General features: G+C 44.4%; 1 protein-coding gene across 5 annotated transcripts in view; it reads right to left on the bottom strand.

Annotated features, from left to right (window-relative positions):
* Positions 1-26,069, bottom strand: part of LOC105096750 (17-beta-hydroxysteroid dehydrogenase type 6) — a 147,237-nt gene that overhangs the window by 16,940 nt on the left and 104,228 nt on the right. Inside the window, exon 1 of one of the 5 annotated variants that reach the window (XM_064491143.1) lies at positions 6,408-6,466. The exons of the other annotated variants lie outside the window; for them this stretch is intronic. The gene's annotated coding sequence lies outside the window, so the exon portion shown is untranslated. Of the gene's footprint in view, positions 1-6,407; positions 6,467-26,069 lie in introns of those variants that run through there. 5 annotated transcript variants of the gene reach the window in all.

The following is a 26,069-nucleotide window of genomic DNA, read 5'->3' on the forward strand; positions in this document are numbered from 1 at the left end:
CACTCACAAATGTCCGCTTGCAGTCAAGTTGGGAAACTCGCCATTTCTCACACCTGCCAGCACATTTTGACCTTTGGAGCTTTGCTCTTGCTATTTCCTGTGTTTGTCCAATGAATCAATATTTATTAATTACGACCGTGAACCAAGTCCTGGGTGAGTGCTGCGAGTACAAAGATAAGTAGAACCCAGTGCCTACCATTAAGGAGCTCACAGAACTAGTGGGGGATATACAAACAGAATTTGACACAACATTGTAAAATGACTACAACTCAATAAAAAATGTTTAAGAAAATAGACAAAAAACCATATTTCTTCTGTACAGCACAGGGAACCATTTATAATACCTTGTAATAACGTTTAATGAAAAAGAATATGAAAACAAATATATGTATGAATATGCATGCCTGGGACATTGTGCTGTACACCAGAAATTAACACATTGTAACTAACTATACTTAAAAAAAAACGCACAATAATTAAAAAAAATTATTTTTAAAATGTGGAAGGGCAGAGGGTATAGCTCATTGGTAGAGTGCATACCTAGCATGCATGAGGTCCTGGAATAAATCCCCAGTACCTCCATTTAAATAAATAAAATAAATGCAATTACCTCCCCCCCAAAATTAAAAAAAATTTTTTTTTAATGTGGAAAGGACAACAAAAGAAGGTGCTTATTTTTGCCTAAGGTGGTATGGAAGAGGTCGCATTAGAGGTGAACAGAAGTTTAGCAGCCTGAACAGAGTGAAGGGGAGCACAGCCCAGGCAGCAGGAGCAGGATGAGAGATGGCGCACAGGTTTATAAGTTAACATAGGCCATGGAGTAGCAAGAGGCAACGCTAGAAAGACAGGTAAGGGCCTGATCAGGAAAGCCCTTGGATGGCATGCTGAAGAATGTGGACTGTGTCCTGCATGTTGTCATTCATGCATTCAGTGAACATTTGTGAGCACCCCCATGTGGTAGGCACTGAGTTACACTGCTGGTGGGAAGGTAAAGTGGTATAGTTGCTTTGGAACCTTGACAACATGCTCACTTACAAAAGACCACATATTGTATGATTCAGCTTATATCAACTTTCTAAAATAGGCAAATCTATAGAGACAGAAAGTAGGTGACTGATTGCCTAGGGAAATCAGGGTTGGGGGAAATATGGGAGGGTTACTGCTAAAGTGTAAGGAAATTCTTTTGGGGGTAACGCAAATGTTCTAAAATTGATTGTGGCGATGGTTACACAAGTCTGTGAATATGTTAAGATCTACTGAATTGTATACTTTAAATGAGTGAATTGTATGTGTAAATTATATCTCAATAAAGCTTTTAAATAAAATAGACATAATAAATGTTAGAAAAGGGTGTGCACTTTGGACAAAAGAAAAAGAGCAGAGTAATGGGGATCAGAAGGGCTGAAGAGGAGATAGTTTGCTTCATTAAATATGGTGATCAGAGAAGGCCTCACCGAGAAAGCAACATCTGAGTAAAAATATATAGGATGTAAAACAGTTCAACATAACAACAGGTATGAGAAGAAGGGAAGAATTTGAAATATACAAAAGGCAGGTACCCTCAGACACAGTGATTAGATGAGGGAGTCCTAGAATAATTCCCAGTTTCAAATCCCTGAGATACAGGATGGTTCAGTATACATTCTTACGTGTCAATAAATGTGATGCAGCACATTAATAGAAGGAAAGATAAAAATCATATGATCATCTCAAAAGATGCAGAAAAAGTATTTGACAAAATTCAGCACCCTTTTAGGATGAAAACTTGCAACAAATTGGGTACAGAAGGAGCAGATTTCAACATAATAAAGCCATCTATAGATCTAATACAATCCCTATCAAAACTCCAATGTCATTTTCCACAGAAATAGAAAAAACAACCCTAAAATCCTTATGGAACCACCCTGAACAACAACGCAATTCTGAGAAAGAAGAATAAGGCTGGAGGCATCGCACTTCCTGAATTTAAACTATACTACAAAGCTATCGTAATCAAAGCAGTATGGTAGTGGCATTAAAAACAGACACACGGACCAATGCAACAGAATCAAAAGCCCAGAAACAAACTGACACATAAGTGTTCAAAGCAATATTTGATAAAGTTGGAGCCAAGAATACTCAATGGGTAAGAATAATCTTTTCAATAAATGTTGGAACGTTCACATGCAAAAGAAGGAAACTGGACCCTGTTTTCACCACTCACAGAAATTAATTCAAAATGGATTAAAGACTTAAATGTAACAACTGAAACTGTAAAACTCCTAAAAGAAAGCATAGGGAAAACTTCCTTGGCATTGGTCTTGGCAACAAATTTTTGGATATAATATTAAGAGCAAAAGCAACAAACGCAAAAATAAGTGGGACTACATCAAACTAAAAAGCTTCTGCACAACAAATGAAACACTAAAATGAAAAGGCAACCTATAGAAAGAGAAAAAATATTTGAAAACCATGTATGTGATAAAGAGTCAATATCCAAAATATATAAGGAACTCTTACAACTTAATAGCAAAAAAAAAAAAAAAAAAACCAACAAAAAAAACCCCCAAAACAACAACAATAAAAACCCTAATAAAATCCAGATAAAAATGGACAGAGAATCTGAATAGAAATTTTCCTAAAGAAGACATATAAATGGCCAGCAGGTATATGGAAAGATGCTCAACATCACTAGTTATAAGGGAAATGCAAGTCAAAACCACAATGAGATATCACTTTAGGCCTGTTAGAATGGCTGTTATAAAAAAGACAAAACATAATAAGTATTTGCAAGGATGGGGGGAAAAATCCACCTGTGTCATCAGTCTCCAGGCAGAACAACTAGAACAACCTGAAGGAGGTTAGGAGAAAGAAAGGGAAAGGCTGGGAGAAGCTTCAGGGAAATGGGTACTACTGAGGGCTGGGCTCTGCTTAGCAGGCATCTTCACTGAGCCACCTTCTTGGGCTGAAGATGCTCAAATCCAAACATGTCTCTGTAGGTGTTACCCTTGAGCCTTTTCTTCACCAACAGGGAAGTCATTGGCCCATTCCATCTTGGAGACTTCATCCTGAGACTATCTCCAAGGAACTATCGAGGTCATCTGGCCATCCGCCAGCCTGAGATTCCTTTCTGCTCTCCCCACTTAGCAGAGTGAGCGCTTCTCCAAGGGAAGATCATTGATTTTTGTGGATGGGGCAATGTAAGCATGGGGGAAAAGAAGAGAAAGGTAGGGGAAGAAAAAAGAAAAAAAAAAGTGTGAGAAGTAGAAGGTGTCCAGGAGCTCCAGAAGGAAGGACAGATGGCTTAATCTGCCTAAGCACCCACCAGGTTGTCCCTTCTTTGTTCCTCCCTCCCCATCATCAGTCTCCAGATCCCATCCTCACCAGCCCCGGTCGTGGAGAGTGACAGGGCCCCAGGGTGGAAACAGGAAGGTTTGGGGCCCCATGAATTGTCCTCTCTGGATACCTTGGAACCTGCGTCAAACACAGGGTCCCAAGCCACTGGTGTGAATATTAGAAAGGTCAGTACTGACTACTACCCATGACTGTTTTCTCCACAACCAGGAAACCCAATAGAAACTAACCATGATACCATGTCATCTGTCCCTCTGCAGAGCAACCATAAAAACCTGGCACAGGTGTGGGGGGAAAAAGGGAAAACCAAGGGAAAATCCTAGGGAGACGGTCAATCCTTAGTGTGAGGCTCTCTGCTAACCTGGGCTTCCCCCTCCAGCCATTGTGCTTAACGTGTGCCAAAGACTCTCACACCTGAACCTGGAGGTGTTGCAGGCTTCTATGATTTTCTCTTCAGCAACAGTGCAGAATGTATTCCATTTGTCAGAACGCTTTTTTTTTTTTTGGAAACTGTTATGATACCAGTGAGACTACCTGCCTAGGTACCTGCCTACTCTGCCTTTTCTTCCTTTCCAAGACTCTCTCTGCATGACTTCCTCTGCCCCCAACACCCTGATCTTGTGATAACACAGAATCATCAAAATGGATTCTAAGGCCAGATTATCTGGGTTCAAATCCTGCTTTTACCATATACTAGTTGTGTGGCCTTAGGCAAGTGAATTAACCTCTCTGTCCCTGTATGCTCATCTTCAGCATAGGGAAAGGACACTTCCGTGATCTGGGGGAGAGTTAGGTGAGTTAACGCATGTAAAGCACTACATAATTGTTAGATATTAGTATTATTTTGGTGGTGGTGGTTTTATTATTGCCATTCTAGGTCTGGAATCCCTGAGCCCTACCTCTTCCTCCAGGCTTTAACAGAAGGAAAGTTTCACCAAGGGAACTCACACTATCTGGTGCATTCAGCCACCACTTTTTCACCATATGTGTAACTGCAGGTATTGCAACATCCTTAATCATGTCTGTGTGCCTTTCATCACTGCACTGGTCTGTGCTAGCTCACCCTGACTTCTTCAGTTTCAAGCAGAGGACCTCTCTCTCTGTAATACAGTGCTTGGCAAAGTAAGGAATAGCTTTTATTCCCTTCTTTTAAATCTTCAGACCTGGGCTTGTGTATAAGCTTCAGTCAGTCTAGTCACTGATCCTAAGAGTGAGTCTACAAACTGCAGATGGATTCATGGACTGATCAGCTGCGACATTCTTTGTTCTCATACTGGGCATACAAACTAGATGTTACTTGTAAAAGAAAGAATGTTGCCCATGGGCCAGTTCTACAGGGATCATGTCATTAACCCCTGCAGTTGCTGGCCAACAGCACATCCTGAAAGGAATTCAGGAGAAAAATGGGATAAGGCACTCTGTGCTTTGGAAAAACAGACACCTTAGATAGTAAGAGATATCTAAGGGAAAAAAGTTTAATGAAACCATATTCTCGCATTTTCCCATACATAGAAAAGCACTAAAATCATTACCTGAGATACCTGATCTTCATGACTAGTAGTAACCTTTTACTGAGATGTATGCTTGACTCCACACACTTTCTAGCCAAAATCACATATGTACTGGCTTCTCCCCCTACCTCTTTGGAGCAGTTCCTCAGAGCTGCCTGAGAGGCTGCCTCCCAAGCTATAGCCCTCAGTAGGGCCTTGAATAAACTCAACTCACAGCTCTTACGTTCTGTGCTTTTCTTTCAGTTGACATACTTAAGCCAACAATCGTTTATCACAATTAGATGCCACTATGCACCCATCATAATGTTTGAACTGAAAAAGGCTGACAGTGTCTGTTGTTGGCAAGGATATGGAAAAACAAACATGAGTACTGAAAGAGTAAGTTGATGCAATCAATTTGGGGGCAAAAATGGTCAGTCCTTATCCACCAAAGATAAAGATCCACCTTCTCTATACTCAGAGATTCCACTGTAGGTATGTAACCACCACAGATACGCACATGTGTACCATAAGACGTATTTGCAGCAGCATTGCTTGTAATCGCTAAAAGCTGGAAACAACCGAGACGTGCACCAACAGTAGAATGGATAAGATAGTTGAGATATGTTCATACAATGAATGCTACACAGTGACAGAAATGAACAAACTGCAGCTACACACAATTACACAAATGAATCTTACAAACAGACTACTGGATACAAAAGAACACATACTAAGTGATTTCATCTACACAAAGCTTTAAAGAGACCAAACTAATCTGAGTTGCTACAAGTCAGACTGCTGGTTGCCTTTGGGGAGGAGGTAGGGCTTAACCATTGAGAAGTTATTAGTGGGTTGTCTGTGGTGCTGGTAATGTTGTATTACTTGACAGATGTGGCTGTACAGAAGTGCTAACTTTGTGAAAACGCATGGAACTGTCCACCTATGATCTGCATGTTTTCAACTCAAATCAGAAAAATTAAAGTACCTCTCTGATTAGAAAAGAAGAAAAGAAACAGTTTGAGGAAAATCCCTTCTGTATTTATTTGTTGTAAAATTCTTATCAAGAACACTGTGCATCTATATAAATCCAGTCATGTATTTAGTACTAGGAAAGATTTTGTCTTTTCTAAGTAAATAGTATACTATGGATTATTTTAAAACTATCTAGTTTTTCATATTAGAAGTTCAAGGCCAAATTTAGTGTTCAATCACAGTAATTCTGTTAGCCCTCGAAACAGCTTCTTTTATTCTCCTCTTCCGGCACTTTGATTTTTCTATTTCTTTTTATATTTCCATTTGCATTTCAATAATCTTATTGTATATGTGTCGTTTACTTCAGGTAACCTGAAACTCTTTTAAAAGATGCTATACTTGTCGAAGAATAAAACTTAACAGATTCTCCAATCTCAGCCTTGTCCCAAAAGCTGACTCACTCAATCCCTCTGCCAAGTGAGAAAAAATGAAAAATTAGCAAATATTCTGGAAGCAGATGCTTTGTAGTGGCATTGAGATATGCATCTCTATCTCACTTCATGTCATATCAGTACATAAGATTCCACAAAGAGAAAGGAAAAATGTTACCTGAGGAATTCTTGTTTGGGAATATCTGTTAGATTTCAAACACTTCTTGTTTAACTGCTCCACAGGATTAGAAATGTTACAAGTGAGAGGGAATAACGGGACTGTTTAAACCGTTGCTTACTGGTCACGTGGGTTAAGACCAAAAAAAAAAAAAAAAAGAAACAAACAAACAAAATCACCATTCCCACTGCAAGGACCTTGTTCACAGTGGGAGATGGGGGTAGGGTTAGGGCGGGACCCAAACTGGACCATAGAATTTCAGCAACACAATTTTCATGGCTGAATTACATAAGGCCCCATTTGCTTACCCAAATTTTCACAAACTTACCCCACAGCTCTCAGCATTAACCATGAAAGAGCTAATTTCCCCCACTGTCAAGAATCTGAGTTTACAGAGCATACCAAGGAGGTCCTATTTGTAAATATAAAATCACCCCCAACTTCTATGCAATACTTTCCCAAACTCCAAAAAGTAAAGATCCCCCCCCCCCAAAAAAAGAGAAAACAACGGTGATGAAATTTCTTTCAGGAATCAAAGTTGAAGGATCTTTTAAGAAAATTGAAAACCATAATCAAGACCTCTCTCCAAACAGATCTTATCCCCAACCAAACACACACACACAAACACACACAGATTCATTTGCTCAGGAAGAGTCCAGTCCTGGAAACTGAAGAGGACTTCATGAATCCGCACGGGGCAGCATCCCCTTCTTTTCCCCCCATGCTGCCCAGCCCCACCTTCCACACCGCTTTCACAACACCTTCCTCTTGCGGTCAGAGTCCAGGCTGCTCCCCTCCCTTGTGCTGAGTTGGCAGTTCTCACCAGGGTCATCCTTGCTCAGCTGGAGAGTCATATCTGATACAGCCAAAGTAAAAAGCAAAAGAAAGAAAAGAGCTGCCCTAGCCAGCCAAGGAGTTGCACCTGCCCTTCAGCCCCCATCCTCCGAGTTGGAGCCTCTGCTGGAGTCAGGGAGCAGAGAAGCAGAGCCCACACTTAGACTGCCAACCTGAGACCAGCCTCTGCAAACTGGGACTCTCAGCCTTAATGCTGACACCTTTTCAAAAGAGCTGCAGCTGCTTCGTGTCCTAGTCCACTCTAGCCAATTAGGCAAACCAAAGGAGGGGGTCGTGGGAACCTTTGATTTATAGCCAGTCAGTCAGAAGCACAGGTAACAACCTGGGCTTATGACTGGCTTCTGAAGCGAGAGGGGGAGGCTTGTGGGACTGAACCCTTAACCTGTGGACTCTGACACTATCTCTGGGTAGATAAGACCTCCAGCTGGTGTCCGAAGAACTGGTGTGGATGTGTGAAGAAACACACCCATACCCAACGTTGGAATTGACATCAGAATCCTTCAGCACCCTTTCATAACTCTCTTCTCGGGGCTCCTGGGAAACTCCTAGTTCTCCCGCTTCTATTCCTATTCATTCTCATTGTCCTTTGCTGGCTTCTCTTCCTCTACTCAATTTTTTAAAAGTTATTTTCTTTTTTGGGAGGGGAGGGAGGTAATTAGGTTTGTTTGCTTAATTTAGAGGAGGTACTGGGGATTGAACCAGGGACCTCGTGCGTGCTAATCATGCACTCCACCACTTGAGCTATATCCTCTCCCCCTACCCAATTTTTAAAGTCAGTATCCTGAGGATTTCTGTCCTTGGCCCTTCTTCTTTTCTCACTGTACACACACTCTTTGTTTGGGGACCTCAGTCATCATCAGCTTCAACCCTAACCTGAGTGGTGATAACTTTTAAATCTCTTCCTTCAGTCACGATCTCTCCTGACAGCTAGCTCCTCGTATCCAACTGCCTGCTGGACACCTTCCACCCGAATTCATCCATTCATTCCATAAACATAGGCCGCTTACTATGTGCTAGGTCCAGTACTCGTTACTAGAGATATTAGAGATGAGTAAAGTACACATGATAGTTGAAATCTTAGAACTTACAGTTTTATTGGGGAAAACAGACATTATGTAGTCTCACAAATAAATATGTAATTATTCACTATCATGAAGGCTATGAAAGAAAAGCATAGAGAGCTTAGAGTATCACAGCAGTAACTCAACCTCAACTTTTCAAAACTGAAATAATAATGATTCAGTACAATCTGATCCTCCTTATTTTCACATTATTTCCTTGTGGGAGCAGGGGGCGGCCGGTACGAGGCAGTGGGCGGGGCCGGAGCGCCCAGGGGCGGGACCGCGTGGGGCGCGGCCTTTTGCCAGCGGTAGGCCGAGTCCCTTGCGCTGCGCGGTGGTCCCGGCGGCGACCTCGCCAGAGATTGGCGGCGGTCCCGGGCGGCGCTCCCGAAGGGCACCGTGCTCAGTCGGGGTCCCGGAGTTTGGGTTCGGTGCCGGCGGGACCGCGGCGCTAGGCAGCGCGGAGGCGAGGCGGTCGTGGCGGGAGCGCTGGTTATGGGAGAGCGGGCGCTCTGCGCTCTCCCGCGGGCACGGCTCCGCGCCGGTACCAGGCTACCCATTATGAATTCTCAAAAATAACGCTGGGAAATTGAGTATTTTGGAGAAAACATGTAATGTGAGGATTGGCGGAGCTGAGTTTACTTCCTTTTGGCAAACACGTGGAACCCCTAGTGTGCCAATGCACAGTCCAGGACCCCGGATCCCGCGCCAGGAGCCCGGTTCCCAGGACAGCACAGGACTGGAGCTCTGCGGTGTGGGGCGTCCTGACCTCCCACAGGGTACCTCTGACCCGGAGCTGAGGGGTGTCCAGCAGTACCCGGTGGACATGAGAGGACAGAGCACTGAGGTGTGGGACGTCCTAACCTCCCACAGAGTGAGCTCTGTGACCTCTGACCCGGAGCTAGTGGGGTTTCCAGCAGTAGGTGGTGGCAAAGACAGAAGAAGTGTGAAGCTGGAGGTGTCCGTGGCCTTAGTTGAAGGGAAATGAGGAGGTGGGGGGGATGATAAGGAGGGATGGTGCAGGGTCAGCGGTTGTGCCCAACAGTTTGTTTTATCCTAGGTACCTCGGAGCTACTGTAGTTTTCTGGGTTTTTTGAGTAGCTTTTCCTCCAAAAATTTTGTTATGAAAAATTTCAAACCCAGCGAACCTTGAAAGTATGAAATCGGTTCATTGCATACTCACATGGTTTTTCATTTCTTAATGGTATATGATAAATACTGTAAAAATCAATGTTTTAAAAGGCTAAAGTCAACTTACTCATGGTACCTGCCTAGGACATGGAAGCGTTTTAACCATGGGCATGACGAGGTCAGTCATCTAGATTCCAAGATTGTACTATATTAGCTTCATCTATACTTAGGTATATTTTTTCCCTGCAGCATGTGAAAGTAGGATGCAGACATTAGGATACTCAGATACTTCAACATGCATCTCCTTAGAATAACACCATCTCCAACACACCAAGACAATCACGATACCATTATCACAGCCAGGAAATTGGCAACATCTGAAAATTATTTCATATTTAAATTTTACCATTTGTCAACAAAAAAATCTTTTGCTTATTTTTTTTTTCAAACCAGGTTCCCCCTTTGCTTCCCTACCAGATTGTATTAAACTCTATCACACACTAACGCTTTTGACTATGTCCACTTTGGGGGCTTTCGGTAAAAGCACGAGAGAATAATGAACAGCTGATTTGCATATATGTATTTCTTTGCATCTTATAGGCACATAGCACTCAATAAGTATTAAGGTCAACATTCTAGACCTAACTCATTCTTTTTGATAGCTGCATATGACATAGCACATAAAAGGGCTTTAATTGGGGTCCTATGACACAATTAGGACTGAGGTCCCCATTCCATTGCTTTCTTGATGGCTGTTTACCAGGGACCACTCAGCAGCTAGAGATGGTCCTCAAGTCCTAACCACGTTGCCGTCTCACAACAGGGTAGCTTACTGCTTCAAAGCCAGTTGGAGAATTTCCCTTGCTTTTCCTTGAATCTCTCTGACTTCTTTTAAGAGGCTATGTAATTAGTTCAAGCCCAGCAACCTTAATTTCATTGTTTATGAAAGCAAAGTCAATTGACCAATAAGGTTATCACAGAAGTGAAATCTTCGGTACTCAGAGTCCAGCTCACACTCAAGCAGAGACAATTATACCAGGCACATTCATCAGGGCCTGGGAGTCTTGGGGCCATGTCAGAATTTTGGCCCCTTCATCCCCTAATGATTCACAGGTAAAATACAGTCACCCCTTCCCATGGTTCCCAAGGGTCCCATGCTAATACAGCATGAGCTTGAAGTCCAGAACCTCCTCTAAATCTAAATCTCATCAACTCAAAGTCCCAAATCTCTTCTAAATCAGATGACGACAAGGCCCCTGATTATAATCCATTAACTCGCCTTCCTCTGTGGACCAAACTGAACCAGCCTGCCTGTTCCCAAAGCTGCGGTGGGCCAGGCGTGAGGACAGCTGTAGGCGTTCCAGTGCCCAACGTACAGGAAGGAAGAAGGGGTCACGGTTCTCAACCCATAGCCGCCTTCCACAGTGGTGAGAGTGCCCCTCTCTTCCCTGAGTACGATAGTTGGATTGGGGGTTAGATTCTGTGTTGTTTTTTTTTTTTTTTTTAAAGAAAAGAAAGTTCCCTCTGTGTTACCCTTAGCTAAGAGGAAACCAATAGGTAAATGGAATAGAAATCTATAAGTAGATATTAAATAGTAAATTAAATATATGATAAAGTTTACATTTCAAATCAGTAGAAAAGGAAACCACATTTAGTAAAAGATTCTGGCACAACTAGCTTTCCTTCAAAAGAACCGCAACCTAGTCCTCCTGTGTTACTTGTGTAGAAAAATACGTTTCAAATGTATTAAATTCACTAGATAATTAAAACACAAGATCCTGGAAATTATTTAGATAATTTTGGGGTGAAGGAATATTTGCTTGGGAAGATGAGAAACCTAGATGACAAAGAAAAAGACTTGACAGATATGACCACAAACAAATGTACAAGTTTCTGTGTGACCAACAATACCATAAAACATATCAAAACATGGGTGAGAGACTGCCAGAAATACTTGTTCCACAGTGTGACAAAGGTTTAATTTCCGTATTTTACAAATATCACCTACAAATTGATAAAAAGATAATGGAAGAGAAAAGGAGCAAGGAATAAAGAAAGCAGACACGGAAGAGACATCTAAAAATTCTGCAAAATTAAGAGAGAAACATCCAGTGGTAGTGGAAATAGGTACTTTTTTTACTAAGCTACTGGGAGTGTGAATTTCTTTATTTTTATTTTTATTTATTTTTCTAAATTGAAGTACAGTTGGTTACAATGTGTCAATTTCTGGTGTACAGCATCATGTCCCAGTTACGCATATACATACATATATTCATTTTCATATTTTTTCATTAAAGACTGTTACAAGATACTGAATATAGTTCCCTGTGGTATTCAGAAAAAATTTGTTTTTTATCTATTATATATAGTGGTTAACATTTGCAAAGGGAATGTGAATTTCTTAAACTTCTGAAAAGTAATGCGGGATGTGGAAGATGGTCTACAAGTCTGCCAGCTTTGATTTCTCTCGTCCTTGTAAATGTCAGGCCTTGAGCCTTGTTTTCACCAGGAACGTGGCAGAGAAGACAGCACACCTGTTCGTGGCCTTGCCTTTAAAGGACTGACAGATTCTATTTCTTCCTTCCATGAAGCCAGCTCTTATGAAAGGGGTGTGACTATCCCGAGACTACAGTGTTGTGAGCATCCCAAGCCACCCCCGTGGAGAGGGGAGCCTTGTGCAGGGGCACCAAGGCACCAGACACATGAGTGAAGCTTCTTGGATCATCCGGGTGGCACGGTTGCCAGCAGAGGAAGTCAGGTGACTGACCCCCACTGGAGCCTCGTGGAGCCACCCAGCAGAACCCTGCTTGATTTCCTGTACTCAAAATTGTGAGAAATTACAAAGCATTGTTGTTTTAGGCCACTAAGTTTTAGGGTGATTTGTCACACAGAAACATATAACAAAGCACAGGAGCACCTGTGAAAATGAAAAAAAAAAAAAAAACTTTTTGACCCAGCAAACCCACTTTTAGGAATCTAACCTTCAGAAATAACAACATGATTGGAAACCATCTCCAAGTCTATCGAGTGGAATATGGTTACATAGATTTTGGTACACCTGTATCATGGAATATTTGATATCATTAATAAGAATTCATTGATCTCTGTGGAAATATTCATGATTTACTGTTAAACTAAAAAAAGCAGGTTGCAAAATAATATGTATATTATGATCACATTTTAAAAGATTAAAACTAGTATCTATGCATACAAGCTCATTTATGTTTTTATGATCTTAGAGGAAAGTGTAGACTATTTGCCTAAAACGGTTAACAGTGGCTTTCGGGGAGGAGTGAGCACAGGGTGAATTCTGGAGACAGACTGTGGGCCTAAGAACCTTTGTATGCTTGTGTTATTGGGTTGTTGCAAGGACAAAAACATTTTTTGGTGCTTGAAAGAAAAATCCAATAAACGATTTAAATAAAAAGAATCAAACCCAAACACATTCCTGTGAAGGGGGGGACCTGTTTAGACAAATCAACACCCAGAAAGGCGTTTTGCTTCAAGAGGATTAGGTGAGTCAGCATGTAGGAGTTGTTGAGAAGTAATTAATCATTTGTTTGTTTTTATATGTGTTTATTTGTACCTACAAGTGCTAGCTGTGAGGACTAGGCGTGGTCATTTGGTGGCATATTCCAGTATCGCAGTCATATTTCTATTCTAGTTACCGCCCTCTTTGGTTCAGTTCCCATCTCATGCCCTGTCTGTGATAGTATTGTTATGTGTGTAATAGTTGTTGTGTCCTAGTGTGTATGAACGTGTGTAAATACATATTTAAGTAGGTGACTTAATTATTCTTTGTAACTGATTGATTACTCTGTACCCTGTCAGTCTGGCTTACTGCTGCTGCTAGACCGTATCTTCCTGAAATGTGGCTTTGCCAGGTAACTCCAGCCCTGGAAGCCTCACACTGGCAACTGCATCAGATCTAATCTTCGTTTTGATTTCAGGGATCTCTAAAATATGCGCCCATTCTATCTACACAGCCTGGTTGTTTCCTGTTCCCTAACGTGCACCTTTTTCATTGATGTAAAGGATGTTGTTCATGCACGCATTTTGTGGTCGGCACTGGGGCACGTTTACACCTCTCGTTCTTCTTCCTGTGTATGTGTTCCAATTATTTATTTTATTTTGGTAATACCTCCCACCCAGCCCAACTCTGTTACTAATATTCTGCCTTTTTTTTTTTAAAGCTCAACTTCGGTCTTAGCCTTTTCTTTACATTTCTCGTAGGTCCTCTGATCTTCTATGATCTTTTTCTTCTCTGAATTCCTGTTGTATTTCTCATTACCACCCACTCTTAATTTTGATTTCATGCTTCTACATAGGGAAGGGAGGGAGTGCTGTGCTGGGAGTGGCATACTTGTTGTCCCATTTAATTCTGTAACCCCCCTGAATTAGCAGACTGTGGTTTCTCTACTTATCAGATAAGAAATCCAAGGTGAAGTAGCTTGCCCCAAGTCACAGTTTTGTATTTGAACCTACTTCTATCTAACCCCAAGGTTGGTAAGATTTTCTTTTTATAAGGTTTTCTTTTTTTATAAGATGTGTCTTTTTGGAGACTTAAATTGTAAAATTATTCAGAGGTTCAGGGGTGGAAAGCGATCTCCCACTGATTTTGGTTTGGGGTCCTCCCAGACTTCCTTGTTCGTACTGCATGTGTAAGTGCGTACACCGAGACACAGTCACAAATGGGGTCCAGTACCTGCCTTGCTCTATTTTAAAAAAGTATTTTCACTGAAGTATAGTCGGTGTACAATGTTGTGTCAGTTTCTGGCATACAGTGCAGTGTTTCGGTCATACATGTTATTGTGGGTAGACTGCCTGCATTGAGACGCACCTGAGTGTGATCGTCATTCTCTTTTTGCCCTTTTCCTAACCCCTCCCTGGTGGAATTCATTGATCTCTCAGTGCACATGCTGTTAGAAGACGGGTGCATTTCCTTGTAGGTATTTGTCTAAAAGTATATCCCTACCACCGCATGAGCTCAGAAGCAGAGAACTGTGTTTCATTCTTCTACTTAAAATGCCTTACAGGAATATGGAAAGGAAGTTAAACATTTGTGTAGTCCTCAGTAAATACCTACCGAACTGAACTCAGAAGTTTGTTTTTTTTTTAAAGTAATTTAAAAATTAATTTTAGGTTACTTTAATGTAATATTTGTTCTTTAAAAATATACTAGAGAGATAAGAGTAAAAAGTAAAGCTGGTCACTTTCATTCTTCTGAAAATCCACTTCCCTGAGGAAGACACTGTTAAGAGATTGGTCACTGTCCTGTGTGTCCCCTACACATGCCACATGGTCATAGACAGTCACGGAGAGTTCAGGTGTGTGATGGACATGAACATACTTTAGAAAAAGGAGTGCGCCATGCATGCTGTTCTGGGCCTTTCTTCTTTCCCTTCACCGTGTACGCAGGGCGAGGTCCTTCGTTCTCCCTGGTGGCTGCACAGTATTCCAGTGCTGCCAGCGGTGACCTCTGACCAGGGCCCTGGATGGAAATTTAGGTGTGCAGGTTTAGATGGACGAGCAGTGCTGGGGTAAACATCCCTGTGCATCTCCGTTCACATTCGTGGCACTTTCTCTGCAGAATAAATTTGAAGTTGCAGTTGCTCTTTCAGATGGTAGGTGAAGACAAAATTTTTACATTCTTTGCCAAGTAACTGTAATCAGCTTTCTCACAAGCAGGGTGTGCAGAGACTGGCTTCCTCACACTGACCAGCACTGTTTATAACTTCAGTTTTGTCAGGTTACCATGGTATCTTGTTTTAATTGCTTTTTTTTTTTTATTTGGCGAGAGTCATGTGTGGTTTGTGTTAACGGCTTCCATTTCCTCCGTCACTTACCTTGCCCATCTTTTGTCCACCTCTTACTCTGGCTGCCGGTGTTTTTCTCAGTGATTTTGAAGAACTGTTGTGTCTCAGAGAACTAATAATCTATCAGTTTTGTTGCAGGTATTTTCTCAAATAATCATTAAACTTAATTATATGTTTTGCCATCCAGCTGTTTTAAAATGTATATAGTCACCTTTCCTGTGACTTGTGGGTTTCATATCATGTTTTGAAAGTCCTGCTTCAACCAAAGAGTATAGAAAATTGCCGTGTTTTCTTCCTTCATTTTACAGTTTCATTTTTGCATACTTAAAAATGCCGTCTACTTGGAATTGTTGTGGTGTTAGGAGTGAGGTGGCTATTCAGCCTTTTTACGTTCAAGTGGCCGGCTCCCCAGGGTGTGTTCATATGAGATGAATGAGGGGAGACGGAAAAGCCAGAGATGTCGTGCAGATTTCCAGCCTTTTTCCTCTCATGATTTCTACTTATAGAGAAAAGTTACATTTAAAAACAAAGGAATGTCACTCATCGTCATACTATACTAAAATATGAAGTATTTCCATTTTTCACTCTTCTCGGGAAACTTCTTACCCTGTGGATTCTGACTTGTAGGGATCCTTCAGTAGCAGCGTTCTCCGTTCAGACTTAGCACGGGCACCGCATACGGTATGTACGTCAGTTGGCCTGAATATCTACTTAATGTTAGTCACGTTAATTACCGTGAAATTAAAAATTGCAGCCTAATTATTTTAAGGATTTAATTCTCTTTGTCCCAAATATTCCTGAATCCTTTTAATGATCAAGGAAAGACTACTGTGAAAGGTAAATTTAAAAAAAACGGATCTGATTCACCCCCCCTCCCCCAGATTTTGGATGGGTTTGTACAGATGTTTGGCCCTGAAGCATGTACATGACATAAAAATTCTTCATTGAGACATGAAATCACAGGCATGTTGATTCTGTCACTGACGCCTTCTACGTGGTCGTGGACGTGGCCGTTGTCTTGGGCCGGACTGTGTGGGCTGGATGGCGTCTGGATCAGACTGTCTCCCCGTCACTGACCCCTTTCCTGTAACCCAGGAATCCTCCTCGCAGGCAGCCTCCTCTTTCTTGGTTTCCTCTCTCTTTAGGATGGAAAAATCCTAAAAACGGTTGTGTGGAAGGTGTATTTTTTTTGTGTGTGAGAGATTATGTATTCGAAGACGACTTTATTCTCTTACCTTAGTGATAATTTGGTTATAAACTTCCAAGTTGGCAACTGTTTTCCTACAGAATTTTGAAGATGTTGCTCATTTGTCTTTTGGATTCTCGTGTTGCTGTGTAGGAATTTATGGTTTCTTGCCCTTGTTTCTTGTCTCTGGCTGACTTTAGGATATCCTCTCTGTCCCCATTGTTCTGAAATTTCGCAGAAATTTGTGTGTACGAGAGGCTCCATTTTTATTCATTGTGCTCTGTACTTTTTTGGGGGAGGGAGGGAAGTGGAGCTAATTAGGTTTATTTATTTACTTTTTACTTAACGGAGATATTGGAGATTGAACCCATGACGTCATGCATGCTAAGCATGGACTCTGCCACTGAGCTGTACCCTCCCATTCTGTGCTATTTTGAGAATGTGTATTTCCTTTAGAAATGTTCTAGACAATGTTTAGCTGTATTTTTTCAGGCAGTATTTCTCTGTGGCTACTTTCATGGTCATCTCCTGGGTTTTTTTCTAGAGAGATGTTGGAGCCTCTTAATCTGTCCCTTCAGGTATCTTACTTGTTCTTTCACATTTTACCTCTGTTTCTCTCAGTTGTATTCAAGATGAATTTTTCAGCCTCCTTCCAGTTAACTAACTAAGCCCCTTTCTGATTTTGTGTAAACTAGTGCTTATCTCATCTCTTTCCCTTTCTATTGTAACGACTGTGTTTGTCTCTCCAAGATGTCTAAATGGCTTTTCATATATCTGTTCTTACTGTAATAGGTTTTTGTTTCATAATGTCATGTTCTTCTCAAATGCATCTTTATTTCTTTATTTATTTCTTTGCTATTATCTAAATATATTTACTTGAAAGTTTTAATTGTATAAAATTAATTCTGGAGTGACTTTTTGTTCTGATTATTTTGTTGGTTGTTTTTTCTTTGTATTCGATTTCCTCATGTGTATTGGATTTTGCTGGGGGGTAGGGATGGGGGTGGATGTCCCCACAGCTTGCTCGTCTTTGCATCAGGATTTCTTTCACTGCTGCCTGGCTGGGGCTCAGTCCCCAGAGTTTGGGTGCAGGGGCGTTGTCTCCTGATGTCAAGGCCATGCGTCTGTCTTCCTTCCTCTGTAGGCCTCTTCTTCTGTACCCGGATAGCCCAGGATGAGCGGTGGGAAGAAGAGGAAGAAATGAATATGCTGTCTCCTGACCTCTGCCGCTGACTCCCGTTTCAGACCATTTTAGTGCCTTCAACTCAGCACCCCCTTGGCCATCTGTGGCTGTGTGTGCTTGACTCAGACCTCCTGCTGACAGCGGGAGTCAGTTCATGTTGCCCAGCGAGCTCCTGGCTGCACTGTTGGATGATGGAGCCTGGAAACCGGGAGCACACTTTCTGTTTGTGGATGCACCTCTTCTGGACGCTCTGTATAAGTGGGGTCATGTGGTTTGTGACTGCCTTATTTGGAGTTCTGGGCTTCCTGGGTCAGGACGTCTGTTTCTCTCCCCAGTTTAGGGAGGTTTTCAGCCATTATTTCTTCGAATAGGCATTCTGCCTCTTCTCTCTCTTCTCCTCTGGGACCTCTATAACGTACATTGTTCACCTGCTTGGTGGTTCCTGAAAGGCCCCCTAGTATCTTCACTCTTCATTCTTTTTCCTTCTTGTTCTCTGCTTGAATAAATTCTACTGCCCTGTTTTCAAGTTTGTTGATTATTCCTTTTGTTCAATCTAGTCTACTATTGAACCTCTCGACTGAATTTTTCAGTTCAATTATTTTTATTCTATTTTTCAGTTCTATGATTGCTGTTTTGTACTTTTCAATATTTTTAATCTCTTGTTGAAGTTTTTACTTTGTTCATACATTGCTCTCCTGAATCAGTGAGCATCTTTATGACTGTTATTTTAAACTCTCTCTCTCAGGTAAAATCATTTTTATTTCATTCTGGTGAGTTTCTGAAGATTTAGCTGCTTCTTTTGTTTGGAATCTATTCCCCTGTTTCTTCATTTTCCTTGACTCTCTGTGTTGGTTTCTGCACATTAGATAAAACCACCACCTCCCAGTCTGGATGGAATGGTCTCCCGCAGGAGTTGAACCCTGGCAGTCAGCCAGCCCTGAGCTCCTGGTTGTGTCTTTACTAACCTCTGCGATTGTCCAAACTGCTATCTTTCTTTTAGTGGCTCCCTAGACCCATCAGTTTTCCAAAGGGGAAACTCTCAGGCAGCGCCTAAATGTGGGTTGATTGGAAGCTGGACCCTCAGGCAGGACTGAGAAAGTGTGTAATGAAGCCCTTTCTTTGGAGAAACTGGGAGATGAGTGTTTTGACTTGCTCACCCCATGCTGAGCTGTGGGGTATAGCTGAGGCGGGTACTCCTGTGTCCATTTAAAAAGCACACCTTTCTTTTAGTCCTGTGGCACTCGGGAGTGGAAGTCCTGCAGGCTACCAAACCTGGGTGACTGGGGGCCCATCCCTCGAATGGCAGCTGTAAAAGCTGGGGCACTAGGTGTGTGGACAGACTCCTTCCAGGGAGACGCTTGGTTTTACTGCTGGAGTGAGCCAGAGGGAGAAGGCGGGGCTCTGGGGAGGGTCACAGCTGGCACCTGGGTGTGTGCTAACTAGATGCTGGGCCCCAGGCGGCCCTTTGCAAAGTCTGCAACCAAACCCCTTCCAGGCAAGTGGAAGCGGGAAGATCACATTTCTACCTGCAACCTCTGAGCTGGGGCCTCGGGGAGTAGCCCAGCAGGTGCTGGTGCTCCCACTGGTTCCCTGTTGGCCGCATTCCTGTGGGACTGGTGGACACAGGCCCTGCTGACTTTCAGAGCGCAGTGACCTGGAGCTCATCCCTTGGACGGAAGCGTTGCGGGGGGGGGGGGCTGCTAGTTGTTCAGTTTAGACCCCTCGCTCCACAGGGAGAAGCTGGGAGTTGGGGGGTCCCCTCAATTGCAGGGCACTGCGCTGGGGGTGGGGTTTATGAGGAGGATGTGCCTTTCCTACCCCTTCTGATGTGGGTGTTTTCTGTTACCTGATGTGTAGGAATCAGCCAGGCTCTGGGTTTCTCTCAGAGGCAAATTGCTCCATGAATAGCTGTGTACTCAGTGCCTCTGTGCTAGAAGGGACATTCAGGAGCCTCCAAGTTACCATCTTTGTCCTTCTAACTTCTTTCTTGAACTCCAGAGCCATATCTCCAACTGTGCATTTGACAGCTCTATTCAGATGTGTAATAGCATCTCAAACTCGCTCGTCCAAGGTAAATCTCGCCTTTGCTTTCCCACCCCTGAAGTCTGTTCCTCTTCAGTGACTGGAAATCCTACTTGTTATGGAGTCCAAACTCGTTCTGCTCGCCGCACGACAGGCCAATAAACCAGGAGACGACGTGTTGGGGCAAAGAATAGTGACTTTATTCTGAAAGCTGGCCAACTGAGAGGATGGCAGACTAATGTCTTGGAGAACCATCCTACTCCAGTCAGAATACAGTCTCCTTTTATACAGAAAAACAGGGGAGGCGGTGTGGTTGTTGCAAAGTTCTCGCTGCAGGAAGTCTGTTCCTGCAGCCGTCCATGTGGGTCAGGCCTTGGTGTCCCTGTAAACCTCCAACAAAACCAAGGTTGTTTTCTATTTTGCAACCTGCCGTCTCTATGTAAGTGCAGAAGTGCTAACATCCTTAAAGGTCAGAGCCCCCAGAATAGGCTCTCCTGTACATTTCAGGCTAAAGGCAACATTGTTTTACAAAAGGTGCAGAGCTAGCAAGACTAAGCCTGGAAAACAGGGCACAGTGGTGAAAGCCACAGGAACAGATCCAATATGGAGTCAGATTTGTTCTTTTCTGTTACAGAGGGACACGGTGACAGCCTCCTGGCAATTGGCCAGAGGCGTGGCCTGCTGAGAGCAGCCTGGCAACTGGCCGGAGAGGCCGCAGGGGTCACAGGGAGGCACTGTGACGCACCATGGGTGGTTATAAAAGCCGGTGCCGCTGCAGAGGTGAGCCATAGCAGAGATGGCCTTTCCGGTTCTCTTGCTGGTTGTGGCCGCATTCTCTACCACCTTCTCTGCTCCCACTTCTGACACACTCCATGCCCATTCCTCTTGCCTTGGGTCCTTCACCCACACCGTGTACTCCACTTTAATGCCAGGATCCACCTTCGGGCCCCTCTGCAGGCCAGCAAGTCCGCACACCCGCACCCGGTGCCTCCCGCACCTGCATTGGCTGGCCTGGCTCCTCTCCTTCTGCTTCCAGCCCTGCAGCGGGGGATTGGGCTCTGAGAACAAGAGCACAACGGACTCCTGCCCATCCCAGAAGTGCCCCTCCCAGGCCTCTGGCATCCCAACCCACCTTCTAACCTGCCAGCCAAGCGCCCCCGACACAAAATCAATGAGAGGGCAGCCGCTGACCCCCATACCACACTCCCCAGGACCCCCTCGAACTGCCCGGTGGGTATCCGGCCCCAAGCTTCCCATGGCTGCACCCCAAGGCCTCTTCTGCCTGTGGCTGTCGGCACCTTTGCCCAGCCCAGGTCAGCTGGCAGGAAGAGGCTGCTACTTGTAAGAAGACGACATTCTGCCAATCCTCATGCGTACTGTCCCTGTGCTGCCCTCCGAGCATCTGAACCCAGAGGCTGCAGTGGGTGAGGAGAGGGGCCCCGGAAACCTCAGATCGCCTCTTGTCAACCTTGGCCCTGGCTCCTTCCCTGACTCCCAGCCCCAAACACCAGGAAGGGAAGAACCAGTACCACCAGCCCAGCCTTCCCTACAGAGCCAGATGGGAGGCCAGGAAATGGAGCAGCAAGAGTGACTTGGACCCGAAGGGCGTCCTGACCCTGACCCAGATTTGAACGATCTTGAGGCCACCAGCCCAAGCCAGACTCCATCTGCCGCTGCTGTGGCCGGAGCAGTGGCGTCAGTGGTTGTCCAAGGAGGCGATGGCAGCCTTTGGCAAGGGCAGGCACTCAAATGTCAGCATTTCTGTGCCTGAGACCCGTCAGAGCGTGATCCTCCTCCTGATGGGTCACTGGGCCAAGGTGCTGGCGGGCCCCTGACCTGGGACCACATTCCACCGGACATCCTGTTTGTACATCAGCTGCGGAGTTCTTTTCCTCTTGAGAGTCATCTTATGGAGGAGAAGGTACCAGCGGAACAGGAGCCCCGGGTCATGACGGGGGTAGGGGTGTGGGCACATCACAGGGGAACGCCCGGCCCTGAGCACAGAGGACTCCGTGGCTGAGTTCCAGGGGCTGCAGGAGAGGTACCATCAGTTGGAGGGGGGAGGTGGAGGCCTTGCACAAGCAGGAGGAGTGGTGCCAGCAGGAGGCTGAGGTCCTTGAGTTAGAGAGGGTCGTCTTTAGGTTGTTCCCTAAGTGAGGCGTCTTTGCAACTCCTTTATTGGCAGCTGGGGGTGCACTCAGGTAGAGGGGTGGGGTGGAGGGAGAGTGGGGAGGGGGGCATGGAAGGGGAGCTTCCCATGTATGTGAATTGTAAATAAATAGTGTTGGAATGCAAAACAAGTGTCCACGAGGGATGGGGCCCTGGGGACCACATCACACAGAGCCCTCACACCCTTCAGCAGGCTAGTGTCCACCGGGCAGGTGCCTCTGTGGCTCTGAACTATGGACAGCCAGCACCATGACACCCTGCCCGACCTCCTGGTGCCAGCGCCGAGCGGGGTGCCTTTGGATGGAAAGAAACCAGGTGGAGGGTCTGCTCCTGGTGTTTCTCCAAAGATTGCTTCCGGCCTGAGACAGCCAGTTGGTTGCAAAACTTAGGTTTCCACCTGACGTTCTGGCTCTGACCTCCAGCCACGGCGGCAGTGCCCCTCCACCCCAGGGTCCTGCATGGGGCAGGCCTCAGATGATCGATCACAGGGGAGGGACCAGAGGCAGGGGCTCTACTCTCTGCTGCTGGGTGGGGGCACGGGGAGAGGGGGTGCAGACAGCTGGCCATGCGCTCAGAGCCACAGAAGCCCTACAGGACTGGGGGTGGACTTGCTCTGGCTGATCTAAGTTGGAGGAGCGGCGGGTGGACAGAGCAAGGCAGAGCAGCTTTCAGGTGGGAACTGGGAGACCGGAGGGTGCTGGCGGACGTGGAGGGAAGTGGCCGCTTCCAAGAGGCAGAGCTGAGAATCGGTGATTAGTAGGGCACTGAGGGACTGCGGGGTGGCAGCTCAGGTGGGGTTGGATCCATCTCCCAGGAGCCACCCCAGCAGAGTCCCCTCTCACGTCCTCGACCAGCTGCAAGACCAGACAGTGACCGAGTCAGTGTCCTCTGATCCAGAGGGGGCAACACGGCCCACCTGGCCGGGCGCTCCTCGCAGCAGGGTCTGACATAAACCTGAGGCTGGTCACAATGTGACGAAACAGCACTGAGTTTCATATAGTTGACAAAACATCTTACTCAGGCACATGAGACTTACTAGTCACCGAAAAATATCACTGTCCCTTCTGCACACATCAGAACACATTTTAAGTGAAGTAAGCCAGAAGAAGAAAGAAAAATACCATTTATCACTCATATGTGGAAACTTAAAAAACGAAAGGACACTATGAACTCACCTACAAAATAGAAACAGGCCACAGGGGAGGTGGGAGCACATCCACCTGCTCCCCGGGGGGAACCCCCATCCCCTGGCGCCACTGTCCCCTGACAGCACTGTGCCCGCCTCCCAGGAGCCAACTCACCTGGAAACAAGTGTCCCGGGAACCTGGGGCAGCAGCGGGGAAAGGGGCGCTGCCCTCGATAAACTGGTATACTTGCCCCCATCTTCCCTGAGACATGGCCTGGTAGTTTAATCCTATGTAAATATCTACCCTGTGTCCAACCCTGTGTTGCTATCTCACTGTCTTAATCATAGCTTCACACTGAGTTCTGATACCTGGTACTTCAGAAATATCTGGGCCATTTTTCACCCTTTTGTCTTCCATATAAATTGTGAAAACAGCTTAGCAATTTCCATGATTTTGACTGCACTTGTGTGAATCTATAATTCAAGTTGGGGAGAACTGGCATCTTTATGCTATTGTCTTCCTTCCCATAAACACAACACGTCTCTCCATTTATTCAGTTTCTTGTTTATATCCCTAAGCAAAGTTTTACAGTTTTCTTTATGGCAGTCTTCTTGGAGAAATTCCTAGGGCAACTGAACAACTGGTTTCAAGAGATGTAGAGCTGAGATTTGGGATACAAAGAAAAGTATGAAAGCGTAATCTTTGCCTTGGACTGGAATTGAATCTAGGCCAAACTGGGCTTGGTTCAGCTCAAGTTGAAGTGAATACTGCAGCTGCATCTACACATAATGAATGTTTGAGATTGATGGTGAAGTGTGTCTAACTGTAGTTACTTTGAACGGAGTTGGAGACTCCACCACTTCCTCCCCCTCTCCTGCCCTGTGACAGTGCTCAGTCTTCCCTCTGCAGAAGTCAGTCGCAGTGAGAGTGAATAAAGACACTGTTAAGAGCCATGAGTAACCTGAGAAAGAAGAAGAACCTGGGGTCAGGATTCCGTTACTGTAAATGGAAGAGTGTTGTTCTGTGGGAGAGGACGGCAGCCCTGAGCAATGAGGACTGTGGAAGGAGACCACGAGGAGGAACGTGGGAGGAGATATTCAGAAACCCAGGCGACAACCAGGAGGGAAGACCTAGGAGTGGGTACTCAGAAAGTGATGGACCACTGTCCCACAAACATCCCACGGTCACCAGCACCCCCCCATGGTACACTACAGCCAGAGGCAGCCACCCCGACTGAGATCGTAGGCAAAACCCCCTGGTTTCTGCTACTGGCATCAAAGCCAGAGTGGCAAAATGGGGTTTATGCAAGATGGAGAGACGGAGCCTTGCTAGTGAGTTGTAAACCCAGCAGTGGCCAGCCCGTGCGGTTTAACAGCCCAACGAGCTGCAAGAGCACAGCACCTAAGAGAGCACAGTCCTGCACGGGCCAGCACCACGTGGGCCCTCTGGCTTGACTCAGCATCACATTCAGAACCCTGGGGGAGTCAATGGGCATGTGGTGTCATGACACCCTTAGAGTAGGTCATCAGGAGTTTGCAGTCATTACTCTTGGCAAGAATTGTTCAATAAGAGTTCATGACTCAGCCATAAAAAAGAATAAACTAATGCCACTGGCAGCAACCGGGATGGACCTGGGATCATCATTCTAGGTGAAGTAAGCCAGAAAAAGAAAAATACCATATCACCTGTATCATAATCTAAAATAAAGACAAGTGAACTTATTTACAGAACAGAAACAGACTCACAGGCATAGACAACAAACTCATAGTTACCAATGGGGGAAGGCGGTGGGAAGGGAGAGGTTGGGAGCTCGAGATTTGCAGACACTAACTACTATATACAAAACAGATAAACAACAAGGTCCTACTGTATAGCCTGGGAACTATATCCAATAGCTTGTGGTAACTTATAATGAAAAAGAACATGAAAACAAATATGTGTATGTATACGTATGACTGAACTATTATGCTGTACATGAGAAATTGACACATTGTAAACTGACTATATGTCAATTTAAAAAAAAAAAAAAGATTTAATGAGCAGCTGCAAAAAAGATAACAAAGGTATTGTCCTAGGAAAACCAGAACGCCTCACCGGGACTTATGCCCTTTACAGAGAGCCACAAAGAGTCCCCACGCACAGGGCCCAGCTTTCTCCAGAAAGTGGTGCTGGTGCTGCTCGCTCCCACAATTAAACTATCAAAGCTCAAAAATAATTCCTTTAGTGTGAAGTTTTGAAAGTGTCAGTTTCTCACTACAGCCCTTAAAACACAGTAATGTATGCTTGAAATGTCAAATTTTAACCAATGTAACTTCCTGATGAGATTTTTCAACATAATTTAGCTGCAAAATGTACTCTCAGGTAACTAAATATATTGACCAATTATGCAAGCCAATTACAGGTGGCTGCCTAAAATGATGATTTGGCCTTTGAGCGGTGCTTGGGACATTTTCTGTGACAGAAATCAGATGCAGAACTAGTTTTCCATGGAGACAAGTTCATGATAGCTCTCCTACACACCCCTGCCACAGTTATAATTCCATTTTGCTGGTGACTAACTTTGTGACCTGTGGAAGAATACAGCATAATGTGTCTAGATTTAGAAACTGTCAGATATGTTTTTATTTAATTTAAGCGTCTCAGAAACGACTGCCGTAGGAAGATACCAGTTAGAACAAGTCTCCCAGCCATCAGAAGTTAAACCAAGATATCACAGTTCGTGGGGTGAGGGGAGGGGGATGTAATCCAAGGCAAGAAAGGAAAAATTGAAGAGAAATCCCAGAGAATTCAGTTTGAGTAGTTAGAAATCTGAAATGATTGACAATAGGTCCATCTGATGAAATATTTCTCCCTTCCAGTCTAGTCATATTTTCTGACATTTTAACTATTATTTAAGCTACGTTTTACAAAATGTGACATCCATGAATGCAAAGAAATTAAGATTTGTGTTTATAAACACATAAAAATGTATACACTTAACAGTTTTTGTCTCTTTGGACCATGGTGAGAAAGTTCAGAATATTTAGCAAACAATAATCTGACTTGAGACCTTTGTCTTTCGTTTAATAAATCCAGCTAATGACCTTGTAAATGGCCCCTCACTGACCCCCAC

This window comes from Camelus dromedarius, chromosome 11 (assembly GCF_036321535.1).
Source record: "Camelus dromedarius isolate mCamDro1 chromosome 11, mCamDro1.pat, whole genome shotgun sequence".
Classification (NCBI taxonomy): Eukaryota; Metazoa; Chordata; class Mammalia; order Artiodactyla; family Camelidae; genus Camelus; species Camelus dromedarius.